Source organism: Budorcas taxicolor, unplaced genomic scaffold (genome assembly GCF_023091745.1).
Source record: "Budorcas taxicolor isolate Tak-1 unplaced genomic scaffold, Takin1.1 scaffold2565, whole genome shotgun sequence".
Lineage (NCBI taxonomy): Eukaryota > Metazoa > Chordata > Mammalia > Artiodactyla > Bovidae > Budorcas > Budorcas taxicolor.
Genome location: NW_026291887.1, coordinates 5,920 through 27,944, shown reverse-complemented (window position 1 = coordinate 27,944; position 22,025 = coordinate 5,920). Strand labels below are relative to the sequence as shown.

General features: G+C 39.4%; 1 long non-coding RNA gene across 1 annotated transcript; it reads left to right on the top strand.

The window, feature by feature from the left end:
- The first annotated feature begins 6 nt into the window (after nucleotides 1-6).
- On the top strand, nucleotides 7-16,976 carry LOC128071172 (uncharacterized). Its single transcript, XR_008201724.1, has 2 exons — nucleotides 7-303; nucleotides 16,912-16,976. It is a non-coding gene; the product is annotated as an uncharacterized LOC128071172 (long non-coding RNA).
- Nucleotides 16,977-22,025: the final 5,049 nt, after the last annotated feature.

Here is a 22,025-nt window from a genome sequence, read left to right as displayed (position 1 = left end):
GCTATTCCCCTATGAGCAGGGGCCGTAGTTACAGGCTTCCGCAACAAAACCAAAGCATCACTCGCCCACTTCCTACCACAAGGAACACCTACCCCACTAATCCCAATACTGGTAATTATCGAAACCATCAGCCTCTTCATCCAACCAGTAGCCCTTGCCGTACGATTAACAGCCAACATCACAGCAGGGCACTTATTAATTCACTTAATCGGAGGAGCTACCCTTGCATTATTAAATATCAATACCACAACAGCACTTATTACATTTACTATTTTAGCTCTACTAACAATCCTCGAATTCGCAGTAGCTATAGTTCAAGCCTACGTATTCACCCTCCTAGTTAGCTTATATCTGCACGACAATACATAATGACACACCAAACCCACGCCTATCACATAGTAAACCCAAGTCCCTGACCCCTCACAGGAGCACTATCTGCCCTCCTAATAACATCTGGCCTCATCATGTGATTTCACTTCAATTCAACAGCTCTACTGACCCTAGGCCTAACAACAAACATACTTACAATATACCAATGATGACGAGATGTAATCCGAGAAAGTACCTTTCAAGGCCACCATACTCCTGCTGTCCAAAAAAGCCTTCGCTACGGAATAATCCTCTTCATCGTCTCCGAAGTCCTATTCTTCACTGGCTTCTTCTGAGCCTTCTATCACTCAAGCCTTGCTCCTACACCCGAATTAGGCAGCTGCTGACCCCCAACAGGCATTCACCCACTTAACCCCTTAGAAGTCCCACTACTCAACACCTCTGTCCTTCTAGCCTCAGGAGTCTCCATTACCTGAGCCCACCACAGCCTCATAGAAGGGAACCGTAACCACATGCTACAAGCCTTATTCATCACCATTACGTTAGGCGTATACTTTACACTTCTACAAGCATCAGAATACTATGAAGCTCCCTTTACAATCTCAGACGGAGTTTACGGCTCAACTTTCTTCGTAGCTACAGGATTCCACGGCCTCCATGTCATTATTGGATCTACTTTCTTAATTGTCTGCTTCCTCCGCCAACTAAAATTTCACTTTACCTCCAATCACCATTTCGGCTTCGAAGCCGCTGCCTGATATTGACACTTCGTAGACGTAGTATGACTTTTCCTCTATGTTTCCATCTACTGATGAGGCTCATGTTCTTTTAGTATTAATTAGTACAACTGACTTCCAATCAGTTAGCTTCGGCCTAACCCGAAAAAGAACAATAAACCTTATAATTACCCTCCTAACTAACTTTACACTAGCTACATTGCTCGTGACCATCGCATTCTGACTCCCCCAACTAAACGTATACTCAGAAAAAACAAGCCCATACGAATGTGGATTCGACCCCATAGGATCTGCTCGCCTTCCTTTCTCCATAAAATTCTTTCTAGTAGCTATCACATTCCTCCTCTTCGATCTAGAAATTGCACTACTTCTACCACTACCATGGGCCTCACAAACAACTAACCTTAACACAATGCTTACTATATCCCTTCTCCTAATTTTCCTACTAGCCACAAGCCTAGCCTATGAATGAACCCAAAAAGGATTAGAATGGACCGAATATGGTACTTAGTTTAAACCAAAATAAATGATTTCGACTCATTAGATTATGATCAAACTCATAAGTACCAAATGTCCCTCGTATACATAAATATTATAATAGCATTCATAGTATCTCTCACGGGATTACTAATGTATCGATCTCACCTAATATCCTCCCTCCTATGCCTGGAAGGAATAATATTGTCCTTATTCGTTATAGCTACCCTAATAATCCTAAACTCACACTTCACTTTAGCCAGTATAATACCCATTATTCTACTAGTTTTCGCAGCCTGCGAAGCAGCACTAGGCCTATCCTTGCTAGTAATGGTATCAAACACATACGGCACCGACTACGTACAAAACCTTAATCTGCTACAATGCTAAAATACATTATTTCCACAATAATACTTATACCCCTAACCTGGCTATCAAAAAATAACATAATCTGAATTAACTCCACACTCCACAGCTTACTAATTAGCCTTACAAGCCTACTCCTTATAAACCAATTTGGCGATAACAGCCTCAACTTCTCATTAACTTTCTTCTCCGACTCCTTATCTACACCACTACTTATTCTAACCATATGACTCCTCCCCTTAATACTTATAGCTAGCCAGCATCACCTATCAAAAGAAAACCCAGCCCGAAAAAAATTCTTCATCTCAATACTAATCCTATTACAACTATTTCTAATTATGACATTCTCTGCTACAGAACTAATTCTCTTTTATATTATATTTGAAGCAACACTAGTTCCCACACTCATTATTATTACCCGATGAGGGAACCAAACAGAACGCCTAAATGCCGGTCTCTACTTCTTGTTTTATACACTAGCAGGATCCCTACCCTTACTAGTTGCACTAATCTATATTCAAAACACAATAGGATCCCTAAACTTCCTAATTCTACAATACTGAGTACAACCAATACCCAGCTCCTGATCCAACACCTTCATGTGACTAGCATGCATAATAGCCTTTATAGTAAAAATACCACTATACGGACTTCATCTCTGACTACCCAAAGCCCACGTAGAAGCCCCAATTGCAGGCTCCATAGTTCTTGCAGCAATCCTACTAAAACTAGGAGGATACGGCATGTTACGAATTACGCTTCTCCTAGATCCAATCACCGACTTTATAGCATACCCATTCATCATGCTATCACTATGAGGCATAATCATAACCAGCTCAATTTGCCTTCGTCAAACGGACCTGAAATCACTCATCGCGTACTCCTCTATTAGCCACATGGCACTTGTCATCGTTGCAATCCTAATCCAAACACCCTGAAGCTACATAGGAGCCACCGCCCTGATAATTGCCCACGGCCTTACATCCTCTATACTTTTCTGCCTAGCAAATTCTAACTACGAACGAATTCACAGCCGTACAATAATCTTAGCCCGCGGCCTACAAACACTTCTTCCACTAATAGCCACCTGATGACTCCTAGCAAGTCTAACCAACCTGGCTCTACCCCCAACAATCAACCTAATCGGAGAACTATTTGTAGTAATATCGACTTTTTCATGATCTAATATCACAATTATTCTAATAGGACTTAACATAGTAATCACTACTCTCTACACCCTCTATATACTAATCACAACACAACGGGGCAAATACACTCATCATATCAATAACATTTCACCTTCCTTCACACGAGAAAATGCACTCATATCACTACACATACTACCACTACTGCTTCTATCCCTAAACCCAAAAATTATCCTAGGACCCCTATACTGTAAATATAGTTTAAAAAAACATTAGATTGTGAATCTAACAATAGAAGCCTATCACCTTCTTATTTACCGAAAAAGTATGCAAGAACTGCTAATTCTATGCTCCCATGCCTGACAACATGGCTTTTTCAAACTTTTAAAGGATAGCAGTTATCCATTGGTCTTAGGAACCAAAAAATTGGTGCAACTCCAAATAAAAGTAATAAACCTGTTCCCATCCCTCACACTAACTACCCTAATCCTACTAACCGTACCCATCATGACAACTAGTCTTAGCACCCACAAATTCACCAATTACCCACTTTACGTAAAAACAACCATTTCATACGCCTTTATCACTAGTATAATTCCCACTATAATATTTATTCATACAGGACAAGAAATAATTATTTCAAACTGACACTGACTAACCATCCAAACCCTCAAACTATCTCTCAGCTTCAAAATAGATTACTTCTCGACAATATTTATCCCAGTATCACTATTCGTCACATGATCCATCATAGAATTCTCAATATGATACATACATTCCGACCCCAACATCAACCAATTTTTTAAGTACTTACTCTTATTTCTTATCACAATACTCATCCTCGTCACTGCAAATAACATCTTTCAACTATTCATTGGCTGAGAAGGAGTCGGAATTATATCATTTCTACTAATTGGATGGTGATACGGACGAGCAGACGCAAACACAGCAGCTCTACAAGCAATCCTATATAACCGCATTGGCGACATCGGATTTATCCTAGCAATAGCATGATTCCTAATTAACCTCAACACTTGAGACCTTCAACAAATCTTCTTACTAAAACCAGAGAACTCAAATCTACCTCTAATAGGACTAATTCTAGCCGCAACCGGAAAATCCGCACAATTTAGCCTGCACCCATGATTACCCTCCGCAATAGAGGGTCCGACACCTGTCTCAGCATTACTCCACTCAAGTACAATAGTAGTAGCAGGTATTTTCTTACTAATCCGCTTTTATCCATTAACAGAAAACAATAAACTCATCCAATCTACTATACTATGCCTAGGAGCCATTACCACACTATTTACAGCAATATGTGCCCTCACCCAAAATGACATTAAAAAAATCATCGCCTTCTCTACATCCAGCCAACTCGGCCTTATGATAGTAACAATTGGAATTAACCAGCCTCACCTAGCACTTCTTCACATCTGCACCCACGCTTTCTTCAAAGCCATATTATTTCTATGCTCCGGCTCCATCATCCACAATCTAAATAACGAACAAGATATTCGAAAAATAGGAGGCCTATTTAAAGCCATACCATTCACCGCAACAGCCCTTATTATTGGCAGCCTTGCACTAACAGGAATACCTTTCCTCACCGGATTCTACTCCAAAGATCTAATTATTGAATCCGCCAACACGTCATATACCAACGCCTGAGCCCTCTTAATAACACTAATCGCCATCTCCTTCACAGCTATCTACAGTACCCGTATTATTTTCTTCACACTCCTAGGACAACCCCGATTCCCAACCCTTATTTCTATTAATGAAAACAACCCATTCCTAATTAACTCAATTAAACGCTTACTAATCGGAAGTCTTTTCGCAGGATTCATCATTTCTAACAACATCCCCCCAACAACCATTCCCCAAACAACTATACCCTACTACCTAAAAATCACCGCCCTAACAATTACAATCCTAGGCTTTATTCTAGCACTAGAAATTAACAACATAACCCACTACTTAAAGTTCAATTACCCATCAAACATATTCAAATTTTCTAACCTACTAGGATTATCCCACAGTCATACACCGCTTAACCCCCTATATAAATCTAACAATAAGCCAAAAATCAGCATCCTCCCTTCTAGACCTAACCTGACTAGAAACCATTATACCAAAAACCATCTCACTAACCCAAATAAAAACATCTATCATAATCACAAACCAAAAAGGCTTAATTAAATTATATTTCCTTTCCTTCCTAATTACGATTTTCACTAGCACAATTCTACTTAATTTCCACGAGTAATCTCTATAATCACCACTACACCAATTAATAAAGATCAACCAGTAACAATAACTAATCAAGTACCATAGCTGTACAAAGCAGCAATCCCCATGGCCTCCTCACTAAAAAACCCAGAATCCCCTGTATCATAAATTACCCAATCCCCCATACCATTAAACTTAAACACAATCTCCACCTCCTTATCCTTCAACACATAGTAAATTATAAAAAACTCCATCAACAAACCAGTAATAAACGTTCCTAAAACAACCTTATTAGAAACCCAAACCTCAGGATACTGCTCAGTAGCCATAGCTGTCGTATAACCAAAAACCACCATTATACCCCCTAAATAAACTAAAAAAACCATTAAACCTAAAAAAGAACCACCATAATTTAACACAATACCACACCCAACCCCACCACTCACAATCAATCCCAACCCCCCATAAATAGGCGAAGGTTTTGAAGAAAACCCTACAAAGCCCATCACAAAAATTACACTTAAAATAAATACAATGTACATAATCATTATTCCTGCATGGAATCTAACCATGACTAATGATATGAAAAACCATCGTTGTTATTCAACTACAAGAACACTAATGATCAACATCCGAAAAACTCACCCACTAATAAAAATCGTAAACAACGCACTCATTGACCTCCCAACTCCATCAAACATCTCATCATGATGAAACTTTGGATCCCTCCTAGGCACTTGCTTAGCTCTACAAATCTTAACAGGCCTATTCCTAGCAATACACTACACATCCGATACAACAATAGCATTCTCCTCTGTAACCCACATTTGTCGAGACGTAAACTATGGCTGAATCATCCGATATATGCACGCAAACGGAGCATCAATATTTTTTATCTGCCTATTTATGCATGTAGGACGAGGCCTATATTACGGATCATATACCTTCTTAGAAACATGAAACATCGGAGTAATTCTCCTATTTACAACAATAGCCACAGCATTCATAGGCTATGTCCTACCATGAGGACAGATATCATTCTGAGGAGCAACAGTCATTACCAACCTCCTCTCGGCAATCCCATACATTGGCACCAACCTAGTTGAATGAATCTGAGGGGGATTTTCAGTAGACAAAGCCACCCTCACCCGATTCTTCGCTTTCCACTTCATCCTCCCATTTATCATTGTAGCTCTCACCATAATCCACTTAATTTTCCTCCACGAAACAGGATCCAACAACCCCACAGGAATTCCATCAGACACAGACAAAATTCCATTTCACCCTTATTACACCATCAAGGACATCCTAGGCATCATACTATTAATCCTCATCCTCATATCACTAGTACTATTCACTCCCGACCTACTCGGAGACCCGGATAATTATACTCCAGCAAACCCACTCAGTACACCCTCCCACATTAAGCCAGAATGGTATTTCCTATTTGCATACGCAATCCTACGATCAATCCCCAATAAACTGGGAGGAGTCCTAGCCTTAGTCCTTTCCATCTTGATCTTAACACTCGTACCCTTCCTCCACACATCCAAACAACGAAGCATAATGTTCCGACCAATCAGCCAATGCATATTCTGACTTTTAATAGCAGACCTATTAACACTTACATGAATCGGAGGACAACCGGTTGAACACCCCTACATCACCATCGGACAATTAGCATCCATCATATATTTCCTCATCATCCTGGCAATAATACCACTAGCCAGCACCATCGAAAACAATCTCCTGAAATGAAGACAAGTCTTTGTAGTAAAATTAATACGCTGGTCTTGTAAACCAGAAAAGGAGAACAATTAACCTCCCTAAGACTCAAGGAAGAAGCGATAGCCTCACCATCAACACCCAAAGCTGAAGTTCTACTTAAACTATTCCCTGAACCACTATTAATTGCGTCTATTGATATACCCCCAAAAACACTAAGAACCTCCCCAGTATTAAATCCGCTAAAATTTTTAAACATACGACACAAATCTCCCACTCTATAAGCTTGCACGTGTAACAACATGCTTAATAACTCACCTCAATAGACACATGTACGAGTACTACACACAGACACACCATGTCATTTGCCCAAACATACCCACTAACACTCATACAATGTAAACATGATATGCGTCTAGCACACCACATGATCCATCCTATATGTATGAATATATACACTGAAGTAATATAATAAAAACATACATAAATGCAGTATACTACATGACCTACTTTGTGTGCAGTATGTACATTATAATTAATGTAATAAAGACATACTATGTATATATTACATTACATGATCTACCCCATGCATATAAGCATGTACATCATAATTAATGTAATAAAGATATAATATGTATATAGTACATTAAATGATTTTCCCCTTGCATATAAGCAAGTACAATAAAAATTATCTATAGTACATAGGACATTTCCTGCTTAGATCGTACATAGCGCATAAAGTCAAATCTATCCTCGTCACCATGCGTATCCCGTCCACTAGATCACGAGCTTACCGACCATGCCGCGTGAAACCAGCAACCCGCTTGGCAGGGATTTCTCTTCTCGCTCCGGGCCCATTAATCGTGGGGGTAGCTATTTAATGAACTTTATCAGACATCTGGTTCTTTCTTCAGGGCCATCTCATCTAAAACCGCCCATTCTTTCCTCTTAAATAAGACATCTCGATGGACTAATTACTAATCAGCCCATGCTCACACATAACTGTGCTGTCATACATTTGGTATTTTTTAATTTTCGGGGATGCTTGGACTCAGCTATGGCCGTCAAAGGCCCCGACCCGGAGCATAAATTGTAGCTGGACTTAACTGCATCTTGAGCATCCCCATAATGGTAGGCATGGGCATTTCAGTCAATGGTTACAGGACATACCTATTATATTTCCCCCCCCCCCCTCTTAAATATTAACCACCATTTTTAACATACTTCCCCCTAAGTATCAATATAAATTTATCTCACCCCCAATACTCAAATTCACACTCCAAACAAGATAGACATATAGGTGCCTGGGTCTGCTTACATACTACATGGTTAATGTAGCTTAAATTTAAAGCAAGGCACTGAAAATGCCTAGATGAGTATACCAACTCCATAAACACATAGGTTTGGTCCTGGCCTTCCTGTTAACTTTCAATAGACTTACACATGCAAGCATCCGCACCCCGGTGAGTAGCGCCCTCCGAATCAGCAGGACTAAGAGGAGCAGGTATCAAGCACACACCCTGTAGCTCATAACGCCTTGCTTAACCACACCCCCACGGGAAACAGCAGTGACAAAATTTAAGCCATGAACGAAAGTTCGACTAAGCCATATTAACTAGGGTTGGTAAATCTCGTGCCAGCCACCGCGGTCATACGACTAACCCAAGCTAACAGGAACACGGCGTAAAACGTGTTAAAGTACTACACCAAATAGAGTTAAATCCTAATTAAGCTGTAAAAAGCCATAATTATAACAAAAATAAGTGACGAAAGTAACTCTACGACAACTGACACACTATAGCTAAGACCCAAACTGGGATTAGATACCCCACTATGCTTAGCCCTAAACATAAATAATTGCAAAAACAAGATTATTCGCCAGAGTACTACCGGCAACGGCCCAAAACTCAAAGGACTTGGCGGTGCTTTACACCCTTCTAGAGGAGCCTGTTCTATAATCGATAAACCCCGATAAACCTCACCAATCCTTGCTAATACAGTCTGTATACCGCCATCTTCAGCAAACCCTGAAAAGGAACAAAAGTAAGCTCAATCATAACACATAAAAACGTTAGGTCAAGGTGTAACCTATGGAATGGGAAGAAATGGGCTACATTTTCTATCCAAGAAAACTTAATACGAAAGCCATTATGAAACTAACAGCCAAAGGAGGATTTAGTAGTAAACTAAGAATAGAGTGCTTAGTTGAACCAGGCCATGAAGCACGCACACACCGCCCGTCACCCTCCTCAAGTAAATATATGCACCCAAACCTATTTACATGCACCAATTACACGAGAGGAGGTAAGTCGTAACAAGGTAAGCATACTGGAAAGTGTGCTTGGACAAACCAAGACATAGCTTAATTAAAGCATCTAGTTTACACCTAGAAGATTTCGTGTACTGTGAATGTTTTGAACTATGCCTAGCCCAAACCCCCACTCTTCAATCCAATAACCAAAACATACTAAAACAAAACATTTACCCCTATTAAAGTATAGGAGATAGAAATTCTAAACATGGCGCTATAGAGAAAGTACCGTAAGGGAACGATGAAAGAAAATAATCAAAGTACAAAAAAGCAAAGATTAACCCTTGTACCTTTTGCATAATGAATTAACGAGCAAAAAACTTAACAAAACGAATTTCAGCTAAGTAACCCGAAACCAGACGAGCTACCTATAGACAGTTTATTAGAACCAACTCATCTATGTGGCAAAATAGTGAGAAGATCTATAAGTAGAGGTGACATGCCTAACGAGCCTGGTGATAGCTGGTTGTCCAGAAAATGAATCTTAGTTCAGCTTTAAAGATACCAAAAAATATAAACAAATCTCACTGTATCTTTAAAAGTTAGTCTAAAAAGGTACAGCCTTTTAGAAATGGGTACAACCTTCACTAGAGAGTAAGATCTTACAACACCATAGTAGGCCTAAAAGCAGCCATCTATTAAGAAAGCGTTAAAGCTCAACAATAAAAACAATACTAATCCCAACAACAATATAACCAACTCCTAGACCTAGTACTGGACTATTCTATTACTAAATAGAAGCAATAATGTTAATATGAGTAACAAGAAATATTTTCTCCTTGCACAAGTTTAAGTCAGTATCTGATAATACTCTGACTGTTAACAGTAAATAAAAATAACCCAACAATAAATAATTTATTAATTATACTGTTAATCCAACACAGGAGTGCACCCAGGAAAGATTAAAAGAAGTAAAAGGAACTCGGCAAACACAAATCCCGCCTGTTTACCAAAAACATCACCTCCAGCATCCCCAGTATTGGAGGCACTGCCTGCCCAGTGACTAGACGTTAAACGGCCGCGGTATCCTGACCGTGCAAAGGTAGCATAATCATTTGTTCTCTAAATAAGGACTTGTATGAACGGCCACACGAGGGTTTTACTGTCTCTTACTTCCAATCAGTGAAATTGACCTTCCCGTGAAGAGGCGGGAATAAACCAACAAGACGAGAAGACCCTATGGAGCTTTAACTAACTAGTCCAAAGAAAATAAACTTAACCATTAAGGGATAACAACACTCTTTATGGACTAGCAGTTTTGGTTGGGGTGACCTCGGAGAACAAAAAATCCTCCGAACGATTTTAAAGACTAGACCCACAAGTCAAATCAAACTATCGTTTATTGATCCAAAGACTTGATCAACGGAACAAGTTACCCTAGGGATAACAGCGCAATCCTATTCAAGAGTCCATATCGACAATAGGGTTTACGACCTCGATGTTGGATCAGGACACCCCGATGGTGCAACCGCTATCAAAGGTTCGTTTGTTCAACGATTAAAGTCCTACGTGATCTGAGTTCAGACCGGAGTAATCCAGGTCGGTTTCTATCTGTTATGTATTTCTCCCAGTACGAAAGGACAAGAGAAATAAGGCCAACTTCAACAAAGCGCCTTAAATCAATCAATGACTTTATCTCAATTGACCTCACAAACAATACCTGCCCTAGAAAAGGGCCCAGTTAAGGTGGCAGAGCCCGGTAATTGCGTAAAACTTAAACCTTTATACTCAGAGATTCAAATCCTCTCCTTAACAAAATGTTTATACTCAACATCTTAACACTTATTATCCCCATTCTTCTAGCCGTAGCTTTTCTTACACTAGTTGAACGAAAAATCCTAGGCTACATACAACTCCGAAAAGGCCCAAATATTGTAGGACCATATGGCTTACTCCAACCCATCGCCGATGCAATCAAACTTTTCATTAAAGAACCCCTACGACCTGCCACATCCTCAATCTCAATATTTATTCTAGCCCCCATCCTAGCCCTAACCCTAGCCTTAACTATATGAATCCCCCTACCCATACCCTATCCCCTCATCAATATAAACTTAGGAATCCTTTTCATATTAGCTATATCAAGCTTAGCCGTATACTCGATCCTCTGATCAGGCTGAGCCTCCAACTCAAAATACGCTCTTATTGGAGCCCTACGAGCAGTAGCACAAACAATTTCATATGAAGTTACACTAGCAATTATCTTACTATCAATCTTACTAATAAATGGATCCTTCACTCTCTCTACATTAATCATTACACAAGAACAAGTATGACTAATCTTCCCAGCATGACCCTTAGCAATAATATGATTCATTTCAACACTAGCAGAAACAAACCGAGCACCATTTGATCTTACTGAAGGAGAATCTGAACTAGTATCGGGCTTTAATGTAGAATACGCCGCAGGACCATTCGCCCTATTCTTTATAGCAGAATATGCAAACATTATTATAATAAATATCTTCACAACAACCCTCTTCCTAGGAGCATCCCATAACCCATACATACCAGAACTCTACGCAATTAACTTTATCATCAAATCACTACTACTCACAATGACCTTCCTATGAATCCGAGCATCCTACCCCCGATTCCGCTATGATCAACTGATGCACTTATTATGAAAAAATTTTCTACCCCTAACGCTAGCCCTATGCATATGACATGTATCTCTACCTATTCTCCTATCAAGTATCCCCCCACAAACATAAGAAATATGTCTGACAAAAGAGTTACTTTGATAGAGTAAATTATAGAGGTTTAAATCCTCTTATTTCTAGAACTATAGGAATTGAACCTACTCCTAAGAACTCAAAACTCTTCGTGCTCCCAATTACACCAAATTCTAATAGTAAGGTCAGCTAATTAAGCTATCGGGCCCATACCCCGAAAATGTTGGTTTGTATCCTTCCCGTACTAATAAACCCAATCACTCTCATTATTATCTTAATAACTATAATACTTGGAACCATTATCGTTATAATTAGCTCCCACTGACTACTCATCTGAATCGGATTTGAAATAAATATACTCGCCATCATTCCTATTATAATAAAAAAACACAACCCACGAGCCACAGAAGCATCAACTAAATATTTCCTAACTCAATCAACAGCCTCAATACTACTAATAATAGCCATTATCATCAACTTAATATTCTCAGGCCAATGAACCGTAATAAAACTATTTAACCCAACAGCCTCCATACTCATAACAATAGCCCTCGCCATAAAACTAGGAATAGCCCCATTCCACTTCTGAGTCCCAGAAGTAACACAAGGCATCCCTCTATCTTCAGGCCTAATCTTACTTACATGACAAAAACTAGCACCCATATCGGTACTTTACCAAGTATCCCAATCCATCAACCTAAATATAATCTTAACCCTATCAATTCTATCCATTATAATCGGAGGCTGAGGAGGATTAAACCAAACCCAACTACGAAAAATTATAGCTTACTCATCAATTGCCCACATAGGCTGAATAACAGCAATTTTACCATACAATCCCACCATAACATTACTAAACCTAATCATTTACATCATCATAACTTCCACCATATTTACACTATTTATAGCCAACTCAACCACAACCACTCTATCACTATCACACACATGAAACAAAACACCCATCATAACTATTCTAATTCTCATTACCCTCCTATCAATAGGAGGACTCCCCCCACTATCAGGATTTATGCCAAAATGAATAATTATTCAAGAAATGACAAAAAACAATAGCATTATCCTACCTACCTTCATAGCAATTACAGCACTACTAAACCTATATTTCTACATACGACTGGCATATTCCACCACACTTACTATGTTCCCTTCCACAAACAACATAAAAATAAAATGACAATTCTCAACCATAAAACGAATAACCCTCCTACCAACAATAACCGTATTGTCCACTATACTACTACCACTTACACCAATTCTCTCAATCCTAGAATAGGAATTTAGGTTAAATAGACCAAGAGCCTTCAAAGCCCTAAGCAAGTATAATTTACTTAATTCCTGATAAGGACTGCAAGATCATATCTTACATCAATTGAATGCAAATCAACTACTTTAATTAAGCTAAATCCTCACTAGATTGGTGGGTCCCACCCCCACGAAACTTTAGTTAACAGCTAAATACCCTAAATAACTGGCTTCAATCTACTTCTCCCGCCGCAAGAAAAAAAAGGCGGGAGAAGCCCCGGCAGAGTTTGAAGCTGCTCCTTTGAATTTGCAATTCAATATGTTAATTCACTACAGGACCTGGTAAAAAGAGGAATCAAACCTCTATTCTTAGATTTACAGTCTATTGCTTTACTCAGCCATTTTACCCATGTTCATAAACCGCTGATTATTTTCAACTAATCATAAAGATATCGGTACCCTTTATCTTCTATTTGGTGCCTGAGCCGGCATAGTAGGAACCGCTCTGAGCTTACTAATTCGTGCTGAGTTAGGCCAACCCGGAACTCTACTTGGAGATGACCAAATCTACAACGTAATTGTAACTGCACACGCATTCGTAATAATCTTCTTTATAGTAATGCCTATTATAATTGGAGGGTTTGGCAACTGGCTAGTTCCTCTAATGATTGGAGCCCCTGATATAGCATTCCCTCGGATAAATAATATAAGTTTTTGGCTCCTCCCCCCTTCTTTCCTATTACTCCTAGCATCCTCTATAGTCGAAGCCGGAGCAGGGACGGGTTGAACCGTATATCCCCCTCTAGCAGGTAATCTAGCCCACGCAGGAGCCTCAGTAGACCTGACCATTTTCTCCCTACACCTAGCAGGTGTTTCCTCAATTTTAGGAGCCATTAATTTTATTACAACTATTATTAACATAAAACCTCCCGCAATATCACAATACCAGACCCCCCTGTTCGTGTGATCTGTACTGATCACTGCCGTACTACTCCTCCTCTCACTTCCTGTATTAGCAGCTGGCATCACAATATTACTAACAGACCGAAACCTGAATACAACTTTCTTTGACCCAGCAGGAGGAGGAGACCCTATCTTATATCAACACTTATTCTGATTTTTTGGACACCCCGAAGTATATATTCTAATTTTACCTGGCTTTGGAATAATCTCCCACATCGTAACCTACTATTCAGGAAAAAAAGAGCCATTTGGATATATAGGAATAGTATGAGCCATAATATCAATTGGATTTCTAGGATTTATTGTATGAGCCCATCATATATTCACAGTCGGAATAGACGTCGATACACGAGCTTACTTTACATCCGCTACTATAATTATTGCTATCCCAACCGGAGTAAAAGTCTTTAGTTGGCTAGCAACACTTCACGGAGGAAATATCAAATGATCCCCCGCTATAATATGAGCCCTAGGCTTCATTTTCCTTTTTACAGTTGGAGGACTAACTGGAATTGTTTTAGCCAACTCCTCCCTTGACATCGTTCTCCACGACACATACTATGTGGTAGCACATTTCCACTACGTACTATCAATAGGAGCTGTATTCGCTATCATAGGAGGATTTGTACATTGATTTCCCTTATTCTCAGGCTACACCCTTAATGACACATGAGCCAAAATCCATTTCGCAATTATATTTGTAGGTGTTAACATGACCTTCTTCCCACAACATTTCTTAGGGCTATCTGGTATACCACGACGATACTCCGATTACCCAGACGCATATACAATATGAAACACTATTTCATCTATAGGCTCATTCATCTCACTAACGGCAGTAATATTAATGACTTTTATCATCTGAGAAGCATTTGCATCCAAACGGGAAGTCTTAACCGTGGACCTAACCACAACAAATCTAGAATGACTAAACGGATGCCCTCCACCATATCACACATTTGAAGAACCTACATACATTAACCTAAAATAAGAGAGGAAGGAATTGAACCCCCTATTATCGGTTTCAAGCCAACACCATAACCACTATGTCTCTCTCAATAAACGAGATGTTAGTAAAACATTACATAACCTTGTCAAGATTAAATTACAGGTGAAAGTCCCGTACATCTCATATGGCATATCCCGTACAGCTAGGCTTTCAAGACGCAACATCACCCATCATAGAAGAACTGCTACACTTTCACGATCACACTCTGATAATTGTTTTCCTAATTAGCTCACTAGTACTCTATATTATCTTACTGATACTAACAACAAAACTAACCCATACCAGCACCATAGACGCACAAGAAGTAGAAACAATCTGAACCATTCTACCAGCCATTATTCTGATTATAATTGCTCTCCCATCCCTACGAATTCTATACATAATAGACGAAATCAACAACCCATCTCTCACAGTAAAGACCATAGGACATCAATGATACTGAAGTTATGAGTACACAGACTATGAAGACTTAAGCTTCGACTCCTATATAATTCCAACATCAGAATTGAAACCTGGAGAACTACGATTACTAGAAGTAGATAACCGAGCTGTATTACCTATAGAAATAACAATTCGAATACTAATCTCCTCCGAAGACGTTTTACACTCATGAGCAGTTCCCTCTCTAGGACTAAAAACAGACGCAATTCCAGGCCGTTTAAATCAAACAACCCTCATATCAACTCGTCCAGGCCTATTTTACGGCCAATGCTCAGAAATCTGCGGATCAAATCATAGTTTCATACCAATCGTTCTCGAACTAGTCCCATTAGAATATTTTGAAAAGTGATCTGCATCAATGTTATAAGTCATCAAGAAGCTATGCCAGCATTAACCTTTTAAGTTAAAGACCGAGAGCACAACACTCTCCTTGATGACATGCCACAACTAGACACATCAACGTGACTCACGACAATTCTATCAATATTTTTAGTCCTCTTTATTGTTCTCCAATTAAAAATCTCAAAACACGATTTCTACTATAACCCAAAATTAATAACAACAAAAACGCCAAAACAAGACGCCCCTTGAGAAACAAAATGAACGAAAATCTATTTACCTCTTTCATTACCCCTGTAATTCTAGGCCTCCCCCTTGTTACTCTCGTCATTATATTCCCTAGCTTACTATTTCCTACATCAAACCGACTAATTAATAACCGCCTTATCTCCCTCCAACAATGAGCACTTCAACTCATGTCAAAACAAATAATAAGCACTCACAACACCAAAGGACAAACATGAACATTGATATTAATGTCCCTAATTCTATTTATTGGGTCTACAAATTTATTAGGCTTATTACCCCATTCATTTACACCAACCACACAACTATCAATAAATTTAGCACACAACTATCAATAAATTTAGGCATGGCTATTCCCCTATGAGCAGGGGGCCGTAGTTACAGGCTTCCGCAACAAAACCAAAGCATCACTCGCCCACTTCCTACCACAAGGAACACCTACCCCACTAATCCCAATACTGGTAATTATCGAAACCATCAGCCTCTTCATCCAACCAGTAGCCCTTGCCGTACGATTAACAGCCAACATCACAGCAGGGCACTTATTAATTCACTTAATCGGAGGAGCTACCCTTGCATTATTAAATAATCAATACCACAACAGCACTTATTACATTTACTATTTTAGCTCTACTAACAATCCTCGAATTCGCAGGTAGCTATAGTTCAAGCCTACGTATTCACCCTCCTTGTTAGCTTATATCTGCACGACAATACATATTGACACACCAAACCCACGCCTATCACATAGTAAACCCAAGTCCCTGACCCCTCACAGGAGCACTATCTGCCCTCCTAATAACATCTGGCCGCATCATGTGATTTCACTTCAATTCAACAGCTCTACTGACCCTAGGCCTAACAACAAACATACTTACAATATACCAATGATGACGAGATGTAATCCGAGAAAGTACCTTTCAAGGCCACCATACTCCTGCTGTCCAAAAAAGCCTTCGCTACGGAATAATCCTCTTCATCGTCTCCGAAGTCCTATTCTTCACTGGCTTCTTCTGAGCCTTCTATCACTCAAGCCTTGCTCCTACACCCGAATTAGGCAGCTGCTGACCCCCAACAGGCATTCACCCACTTAACCCCTTAGAAGTCCCACTACTCAACACCTCTGTCCTTCTAGCCTCAGGAGTCTCCATTACCTGAGCCCACCACAGCCTCATAGAAGGGAACCGTAACCACATGCTACAAGCCTTATTCATCACCATTACGTTAGGCGTATACTTTACACTTCTACAAGCATCAGAATACTATGAAGCTCCCTTTACAATCTCAGACGGAGGTTTACGGCTCAACTTTCTTCGTAGCTACAGGATTCCACGGCCTCCATGTCATTATTGGATCTACTTTCTTAATTGTCTGCTTCCTCCGCCAACTAAAATTTCACTTTACCTCCAATCACCATTTCGGCTTCGAAGCCTGATATTGACACTTCGTAGACGTAGTATGACTTTTCCTCTATGTTTCCATCTACTGATGAGGCTCATGTTCTTTTAGTATTAATTAGTACAACTGACTTCCAATCAGTTAGCTTCGGCCTAACCCGAAAAAGAACAATAAACCTTATAATTACCCTCCTAACTAACTTTACACTAGCTACATTGCTCGTGACCATCGCATTCTGACTCCCCCAACTAAACGTATACTCAGAAAAAACAAGCCCATACGAATGTGGATTCGACCCCATAGGATCTGCTCGCCTTCCTTTCTCCATAAAATTCTTTCTAGTAGCTATCACATTCCTCCTCTTCGATCTAGAAATTGCACTACTTCTACCACTACCATGGGCCTCACAAACAACTAACCTTAACACAATGCTTACTATATCCCTTCTCCTAATTTTCCTACTAGCCACAAGCCTAGCCTATGAATGAACCCAAAAAGGATTAGAATGGACCGAATATGGTACTTAGTTTAAACCAAAATAAATGATTTCGACTCATTAGATTATGATCAAACTCATAAGTACCAAATGTCCCTCGTATACATAAATATTATAATAGCATTCATAGTATCTCTCACGGGATTACTAATGTATCGATCTCACCTAATATCCTCCCTCCTATGCCTGGAAGGAATAATATTGTCCTTATTCGTTATAGCTACCCTAATAATCCTAAACTCACACTTCACTTTAGCCAGTATAATACCCATTATTCTACTAGTTTTCGCAGCCTGCGAAGCAGCACTAGGCCTATCCTTGCTAGTAATGGTATCAAACACATACGGCACCGACTACGTACAAAACCTTAATCTGCTACAATGCTAAAATACATTATTTCCACAATAATACTTATACCCCTAACCTGGCTATCAAAAAATAACATAATCTGAATTAACTCCACACTCCACAGCTTACTAATTAGCCTTACAAGCCTACTCCTTATAAACCAATTTGGCGATAACAGCCTCAACTTCTCATTAACTTTCTTCTCCGACTCCTTATCTACACCACTACTTATTCTAACCATATGACTCCTCCCCTTAATACTTATAGCTAGCCAGCATCACCTATCAAAAGAAAACCCAGCCCGAAAAAAATTCTTCATCTCAATACTAATCCTATTACAACTATTTCTAATTATGACATTCTCTGCTACAGAACTAATTCTCTTTTATATTATATTTGAAGCAACACTAGTTCCCACACTCATTATTATTACCCGATGAGGGAACCAAACAGAACGCCTAAATGCCGGTCTCTACTTCTTGTTTTATACACTAGCAGGATCCCTACCCTTACTAGTTGCACTAATCTATATTCAAAACACAATAGGATCCCTAAACTTCCTAATTCTACAATACTGAGTACAACCAATACCCAGCTCCTGATCCAACACCTTCATGTGACTAGCATGCATAATAGCCTTTATAGTAAAAATACCACTATACGGACTTCATCTCTGACTACCCAAAGCCCACGTAGAAGCCCCAATTGCAGGCTCCATAGTTCTTGCAGCAATCCTACTAAAACTAGGAGGATACGGCATGTTACGAATTACGCTTCTCCTAGATCCAATCACCGACTTTATAGCATACCCATTCATCATGCTATCACTATGAGGCATAATCATAACCAGCTCAATTTGCCTTCGTCAAACGGACCTGAAATCACTCATCGCGTACTCCTCTATTAGCCACATGGCACTTGTCATCGTTGCAATCCTAATCCAAACACCCTGAAGCTACATAGGAGCCACCGCCCTGATAATTGCCCACGGCCTTACATCCTCTATACTTTTCTGCCTAGCAAATTCTAACTACGAACGAATTCACAGCCGTACAATAATCTTAGCCCGCGGCCTACAAACACTTCTTCCACTAATAGCCACCTGATGACTCCTAGCAAGTCTAACCAACCTGGCTCTACCCCCAACAATCAACCTAATCGGAGAACTATTTGTAGTAATATCGACTTTTTCATGATCTAATATCACAATTATTCTAATAGGACTTAACATAGTAATCACTACTCTCTACACCCTCTATATACTAATCACAACACAACGGGGCAAATACACTCATCATATCAATAACATTTCACCTTCCTTCACACGAGAAAATGCACTCATATCACTACACATACTACCACTACTGCTTCTATCCCTAAACCCAAAAATTATCCTAGGACCCCTATACTGTAAATATAGTTTAAAAAAACATTAGATTGTGAATCTAACAATAGAAGCCTATCACCTTCTTATTTACCGAAAAAGTATGCAAGAACTGCTAATTCTATGCTCCCATGCCTGACAACATGGCTTTTTCAAACTTTTAAAGGATAGCAGTTATCCATTGGTCTTAGGAACCAAAAAATTGGTGCAACTCCAAATAAAAGTAATAAACCTGTTCCCATCCCTCACACTAACTACCCTAATCCTACTAACCGTACCCATCATGACAACTAGTCTTAGCACCCACAAATTCACCAATTACCCACTTTACGTAAAAACAACCATTTCATACGCCTTTATCACTAGTATAATTCCCACTATAATATTTATTCATACAGGACAAGAAATAATTATTTCAAACTGACACTGACTAACCATCCAAACCCTCAAACTATCTCTCAGCTTCAAAATAGATTACTTCTCGACAATATTTATCCCAGTATCACTATTCGTCACATGATCCATCATAGAATTCTCAATATGATACATACATTCCGACCCCAACATCAACCAATTTTTTAAGTACTTACTCTTATTTCTTATCACAATACTCATCCTCGTCACTGCAAATAACATCTTTCAACTATTCATTGGCTGAGAAGGAGTCGGAATTATATCATTTCTACTAATTGGATGGTGATACGGACGAGCAGACGCAAACACAGCAGCTCTACAAGCAATCCTATATAACCGCATTGGCGACATCGGATTTATCCTAGCAATAGCATGATTCCTAATTAACCTCAACACTTGAGACCTTCAACAAATCTTCTTACTAAAACCAGAGAACTCAAATCTACCTCTAATAGGACTAATTCTAGCCGCAACCGGAAAATCCGCACAATTTAGCCTGCACCCATGATTACCCTCCGCAATAGAGGGTCCGACACCTGTCTCAGCATTACTCCACTCAAGTACAATAGTAGTAGCAGGTATTTTCTTACTAATCCGCTTTTATCCATTAACAGAAAACAATAAACTCATCCAATCTACTATACTATGCCTAGGAGCCATTACCACACTATTTACAGCAATATGTGCCCTCACCCAAAATGACATTAAAAAAATCATCGCCTTCTCTACATCCAGCCAACTCGGCCTTATGATAGTAACAATTGGAATTAACCAGCCTCACCTAGCACTTCTTCACATCTGCACCCACGCTTTCTTCAAAGCCATATTATTTCTATGCTCCGGCTCCATCATCCACAATCTAAATAACGAACAAGATATTCGAAAAATAGGAGGCCTATTTAAAGCCATACCATTCACCGCAACAGCCCTTATTATTGGCAGCCTTGCACTAACAGGAATACCTTTCCTCACCGGATTCTACTCCAAAGATCTAATTATTGAATCCGCCAACACGTCATATACCAACGCCTGAGCCCTCTTAATAACACTAATCGCCATCTCCTTCACAGCTATCTACAGTACCCGTATTATTTTCTTCACACTCCTAGGACAACCCCGATTCCCAACCCTTATTTCTATTAATGAAAACAACCCATTCCTAATTAACTCAATTAAACGCTTACTAATCGGAAGTCTTTTCGCAGGATTCATCATTTCTAACAACATCCCCCCAACAACCATTCCCCAAACAACTATACCCTACTACCTAAAAATCACCGCCCTAACAATTACAATCCTAGGCTTTATTCTAGCACTAGAAATTAACAACATAACCCACTACTTAAAGTTCAATTACCCATCAAACATATTCAAATTTTCTAACCTACTAGGATATTATCCCACAGTCATACACCGCTTAACCCCCTATATAAATCTAACAATAAGCCAAAAATCAGCATCCTCCCTTCTAGACCTAACCTGACTAGAAACCATTATACCAAAAACCATCTCACTAACCCAAATAAAAACATCTATCATAATCACAAACCAAAAAGGCTTAATTAAATTATATTTCCTTTCCTTCCTAATTACGATTTTCACTAGCACAATTCTACTTAATTTCCACGAGTAATCTCTATAATCACCACTACACCAATTAATAAAGATCAACCAGTAACAATAACTAATCAAGTACCATAGCTGTACAAAGCAGCAATCCCCATGGCCT